This window comes from Rhipicephalus microplus, chromosome 5, assembly GCF_043290135.1.
Source record: "Rhipicephalus microplus isolate Deutch F79 chromosome 5, USDA_Rmic, whole genome shotgun sequence".
In the NCBI taxonomy this organism is placed as follows: Eukaryota; Metazoa; Arthropoda; class Arachnida; order Ixodida; family Ixodidae; genus Rhipicephalus; species Rhipicephalus microplus.
The window spans coordinates 64,392,417-64,398,306 of NC_134704.1; the positions used below are offsets into that span (position 1 = coordinate 64,392,417).

Below are 5,890 nucleotides of genomic sequence, written 5' to 3' on the forward strand. Positions count from 1 at the left end.
TGTGGAGAATGGGCATGATTAAAAAGCCCGCACTAGAGATCTATCGAACTTTTAAGCAGGAAATTGCCAAGGAAAGGATCTATGATAATACTCGGGGTAGTTCTCTACTGTTTGAGGAGGACGGGAGTACTGCGGACCAAGACATATCGGGCCAAATTCGAAGGGGTAGCCACAGTATGCAGAGCGTGTGGAGAGGAAGAAGAAACTGCCGAACACTTGCTAATGTTCTGTAAAGGGCTTCACCCTATAGTTCAGGATGATGGCGCAGAGTTTTTCAAAGCACTGGGATTTAGGGAAAGCGAGGGTAAAATAGACTTTAAGCGGGTAGACTTAACTAGAAGGAGGTTATCTGATTGGTGGCTAAAGTCAAGGCACGAGTGAAAATTAAATCCTTCACTGCGAAGTACGAATCCTCAACTTTATTATTTAAAGAAAAAAAAAGATAAATGTAATGGTTAGTTCACTAAGTATTACGGCTAGGTGGCGTTAGCCGCCGCCCGATCTAAAGCGTACAGCCACATCCATCCATCCATCCATCGCTTTCTCTGGCTTTCCCTGGCGCGGGCGGGCGCAGAGGACGAAAGCTGAGCCTTCGCAGCCTGTGTGAGACGTTTAATAAAAAAATTACAACCGCTCATCAATGCAGCAGATAGAAGTAGTTACGGGTGCCATTTAGCCGTTTAATTTTTGACGTAGACTAGGGCCGCTGTGAAGCGTAAGTGAATTCATTGCACATCAGTAGTTTTCATTTTTGTGGTGGTGGTGGTAAAACATTTTATTGAGCAGCCAAGGGGGCTGGAAAATGACGTGGTCAGCCTCCTACGTCCAGGAGGCCGCGATCCTGCGCCGAATGCAGGGCTCGTTGCATCAGGGTGATTTGATGCTCCGCCGGCGAGCTGGTCAGCGCAGACTCCCACTGCTCAAGGTCACGCATTTTTAAAAAAAGATAAGCCGTCTTGTTTTATTTCTGGAAAGCTTGTATTTGTTATTTTAGTACGTGAAAGAGCGCGTGATACAAAGAAAGAGCACAGTGCCACTTTTTTTGTGTACCAAAGATATCATTTTTTTGTTCACATTGAAAAATTGTTAAGTGAAGTGTAATCTTTCACGGCGCGCAGGTGTTTTAAAAAGCGTTGTCACAATCCAGTGTTGGGTAAGACAAACTTCCTGCAATGCTTACCATTGAAGTTGCCTGGCTGGAACTGGGTCAATTTTTATTATGAGGTTTAACGCGTCGACGCTACATAGGCGATGAGGCACAGCGTAGTAGAAGGCTCCGGATTAATTGTGACCACCTGATTAAGGGCGCCGGCAGGATTTTACCTTGAGGGGGCAAATCTATTGTTGCGCGAAGGAAAAGGGAGAGGGCATAGGGTAAAGTGTTGAAATGGTTTGGTGGGGGAAGGGGGGAGCAAGTGCCTTTTTTTGCACCCCCTCCCCTCGGCGCCCATACGCCTGGGGATTTTTAACGAGCGCCGAAATCGAACACACGGGCCGCTTTCGCTTTCGCCTCCAGCAGAAAAGCGGCCGCGAGTTGAACCCGCGTCCTTGAACTCAGCAGAAAATTTTTCCCGCGGTTGCCCTAAACACTGGAGGCTAATGCACCGAAGCTACATCTCGGAAAGAGGACAAACAAACTCATTTCAGGATGCATGATACTTTATTTACAGCAAGAAAAAAAAGGACAGTTTGCAGCATGTTTTTCTTCAATGCGCAATTCTGTTCACGGAGCACATTGCAGAGTAGTGACTTACATACAAGTTTAGACATGAGACTTCATTTACAGAAAGAACCCAAAAACAGAGGCACATAGTATGCACCATGTTTTTCAGGCGTTGCACAAGTTTACACGCGCTGCACTTTCCGGTACAGTGGCTTACATACAAGCTTTTTCCGGAAATCTGCCCTGTCTGTCACAACCGCACCGACATGGGACAAGAGTGGCTTAATAAACTTGTCGAAGACCACCGACAGTGTGCTCGCACCATGCTCATCTCTTGCCAGGAATACAAAAAGGGGGCCCTGTTCAAGGTGAGGCAAAATCAGTTCAGCCAGTTGCTGACACACATTGCTCTTTTTTATGTGTGGCAGGGCAATGTCAACAGCCTTCTTAATGGTCACAAGTACCATGACAAATTCAGGCTTTGGGAAAGTTAGGCCGCCCCTTGACTTCAGGCTAATTAGCCCCATTAGCACAGGACTGGATCCATCTGAATGATGGAGGGAAGGTCAGAAGGTACATGTTCTCCGCTCCTCGACTGCTTTTGCCAAAACCCGGCTATGTAAGCAATGCTAGCATTCACTATGGTTGACGGTGGCCGCTGCACTGAAAAATAAAATAAGCAGATATGAAAAGAAACACCAGAATAAAAAGTATTCAGTGAGGGCATAAAAATTGTGTTTGGCAGTAATGTAAACACAGCAAATTTCAGACAACCCATAAAAACAGATCTTGTGTGTAATGCAAATGCATCACTGTTTCCACCCAGCCCTCATCAACCAAAATTTTGGTGCGTTGCTAACAATCAGCAGATAACCTTCAGATAAAGCAAGTGAAGATGGTGGCTTTTTGTTTTATCCTACATTTAATAATACTCCAATGAGCCTCTACTCATCTACTTACGAGGCAGTGCTTTCAGTGGTGTAAACAGCCCGTCGATTTCCATCACAACGTCTTCAGGTGCAGTGCAACTAAAAAAGATGTGCAAAACATGTATTAGAAAAAAGGCTGCTGACTGAAAAAGAAGAACAGCCAGAAAAGCAAGCATTAAGTCTTGAAAAACATTTGATGCGGCATACCTGGATAGGGCAACTTGAGATGTCTCAGTCGAAACAGGTGTGGCAGCTTGTGCTGTTGCTTCAGCTGGAACATCTAGTACAGGGGACGTCACGCTGATGGAAGCGCAATGTATGCTGCAAAACACACGTAAAATAAACGCAATCACTTGTGAGAAGCAGTCCTCTATACTCCTGAAACATTGTCTATATGAGCTGATGACATTGAGTGCTCACGTGGCTCAAACACAACAATCTCAATCAGTAGGCAAGCTACAACAGTAGTAGCTGCATACAACGCGTGCTATGCGTTGTGTGAGGCCATAAAAATTATGGGGGTCCTGTTAAAAGCAAAGGCAACCTGCCCAACCATGAGCACTTGCCCTAAAGCATCAGATCACGTGTTCCTACCTCAAGACAGCCTGCCCGTCCTTGACGTTTGAAGACTGGGATGGGCAGAGGTTGCCAGTCCTCAAGATCTTCTCCAGGCTGAACGTCACGGCTCTTGCATCCAGGCAGTTATTGCCACCGGCCATTTGTCGTAGAAAACTGAAGAGGAGTTCCACAGGGTCGCGTGAGAGGCTCCTCGTCAAAACATAAAAGAAACCGCTCTCGAGAAGGAACTTTACACACAAAACCGTAGACTTGCTCGTCAGCAGAATAGCTTCATAAGTCTCTGCGCTTAGAAACTTCTTCCCACTGCTTTTACAGGCATTGTTGAGAGCCTTGAGGTAGTCTGGAAAGTCCTTTTCCAACCACTGTAGGCGTTGGTCAGTCGCGCAAAAGAAGTGCATCTGGTCAGGCTGTCTCATGTGCACATGCGCAGTTCGGTTTGCTACATTGTGGATGGCGAACCACTTTTACATCATCTTCATGAACAAGATTGTCGCCTCTGCATTTCTGAACTTCTCTGCCTGAGGGTGGCGACTTGGGTATTCCTTCAAAAAGGAAAGTGCCGAGATGACATCGTCTGAAAACAACTGCACTGCTCGGCTGACGTGCATCTTCTCAAAGTTGGTTGGTTCTACGTGCTTCTGCGTGAAGAAGCGAACTGGTTTGACAACCTCGTTCTTTTGTAGCTCATACAGCTGCTTGACAAACTGTCCCGTTATTGGTTGGCTTCCGTCTGTCATCTCCCCCTCAAGCAGAAGGCTTCGCACACTTTTTATAATAGGCCACTGGTCAAATGACAGAAATAAGCTTCTTTCTGGGTCACATGAATGAGTGACAACAGGCTTGAGTGAGCCGTTCCCCAGGTGACGCATAATCGTAACATTAATTTTGTGGTTATCTGTAACAATCCAGAGCACACACAGACCACACTTTTCAACTTCAGAGATTACCTCTTTTGTAAGCTGGTACAAAAGCTTGCCACTTAGACGGTTCGTTAATAGGAAGCCGCAAAGTATCTTGTATGCTGTGGACAATCCTGTAGCAACAAACATAGCACCTTGTTGGCAAGCATGATGTTGCTGGTGTTCTCTGCTGCTCCACTGTTTTCTTTTGCCGTTTGTTGCCCGAAAAAGCAATCCATTTTGCGATCATATATGTATTTGGAGCTGATGGACATCTCATCTACAATAATTGAGCAAAGCCGGGCTTGCTCTTTCAGGTTGCCCACCTCTTGCTTTAAGCGTTCCTTCATTAGTGGTGTGACCCCACTTTCACCGTTCGACTTCCCGACACAGCGAAGGAGGGTGTTTTCGACGGCAGTTTAAGCAAGCCTCGGTTCCGTATGTAACGGTGTGCCTTGGGGGACAAGTAGTACAATAGTACACATTCCCGCACAAAGTCTGGCGACCATGTGGGTCGTTGCCTTGTTGCATTGGTGATCTGCTCCACTAAGCAATCTTCTAGGCAGAACTGGGCCGTGCCAACCTTCTTCGAGCATTTTCTGATTGCCGAGTGGACGGTGTTGTTCTCATAACCAATGAGCTTCTTTTTTAGGCGGCTGTTTTCTCGCTGCAGTCTCTTTACAGTATCTGCTTTTCTAAACAATTGCACCCTCATTCTGTTGATTGCCCTTGCATCTGACTGCCTGCGTGGAAGGAATTCATCACAAGTTTGCGCTGAACATTCAACTGAGTTAGTAGGCCGCTGCAGTTCACCAACTGCATCTTGTGCACTTGTTTTCGCCCCTATAGCCACCTGAACCTCCTTGGGGCTAAATATTGACACATGGCTTACAGAAGTCTGCAGCAGATGGCCTCCGTCATGGCCGGCACCTTGAAAACTCGCCTATGTATTTCCTTCAGGGACTGATGGCAATGAGCCATCAGAATTTGACGAATGGCCAGGGGTGGTTGCACTGTCACAGGCTTAACCAGTCATTTTGGCATGGCAACTTGATAAAATTGATGCCTTTTTTTGCCTGAAGGGAAGTCCTGTACCTTACGTTCCAAAATATGCCGTTTTGGTGGTTTTTGCGGGTGCATGTATGTTGGGTATCCCAAAAATACGCTCGGAACAGCATCCCGTTTGAGGCGGTGAAGCTTTGTGGACCCCAAAGTGTAGTCTGAATCCGCAAAATAAAGGCTGCAGACGACACTGCTCGATGATTTGTCATTTGGGACAAAATCCTTTCTTGATATCACCTTCAGCCACGCTTGGCGACGGTCATCGTTCGCAGGAAATTTATGAAAACTTATTCCGAGCTTTCTTTTTCTGTCCGACTTGCAGAAAGGCACGCTGCAATACATTCTTCTGAAAAAATACAGAAGCAGAGCGGACAGCGGTGTGTAATGCCCGCCAGAAAACCGTGTATTTTCACTCACAGCAAATAATGAGGCAGCGAAATTGCGATAGCGACGTAAGACCGCTAAGCACACCTGCAACATATACGTGATAGTAAACCAAGAGTCAAGAAAAAATTGTCGCTTCGTACGCCTGGTCGCTTCGTTCACGCGGAAGACTAGCTTAGAGCTTTCGACAATTGCAATCACCTGCCTATAAACAACACTCGAGTGCTTATCGACATTACGCTGCTCTCTCTCACTCTGTCTCAAACACACGCGCACGCACACACATTCAACCCTCGCGCGTGTGAGCCTACACACACACACACACACACACACACACACACACACACACACACACACACACACATTAACACGCG

The 5,890-nt window shown here is 46.5% G+C and overlaps 1 pseudogene; it reads right to left on the reverse strand.

Moving 5' to 3' along the window:
- Positions 1-1,641: 1,641 nt before the first annotated feature.
- Positions 1,642-3,652, reverse strand: LOC142817278 (uncharacterized; annotated as a pseudogene).
- Between the last annotated feature and the right edge of the window lie 2,238 nt (positions 3,653-5,890).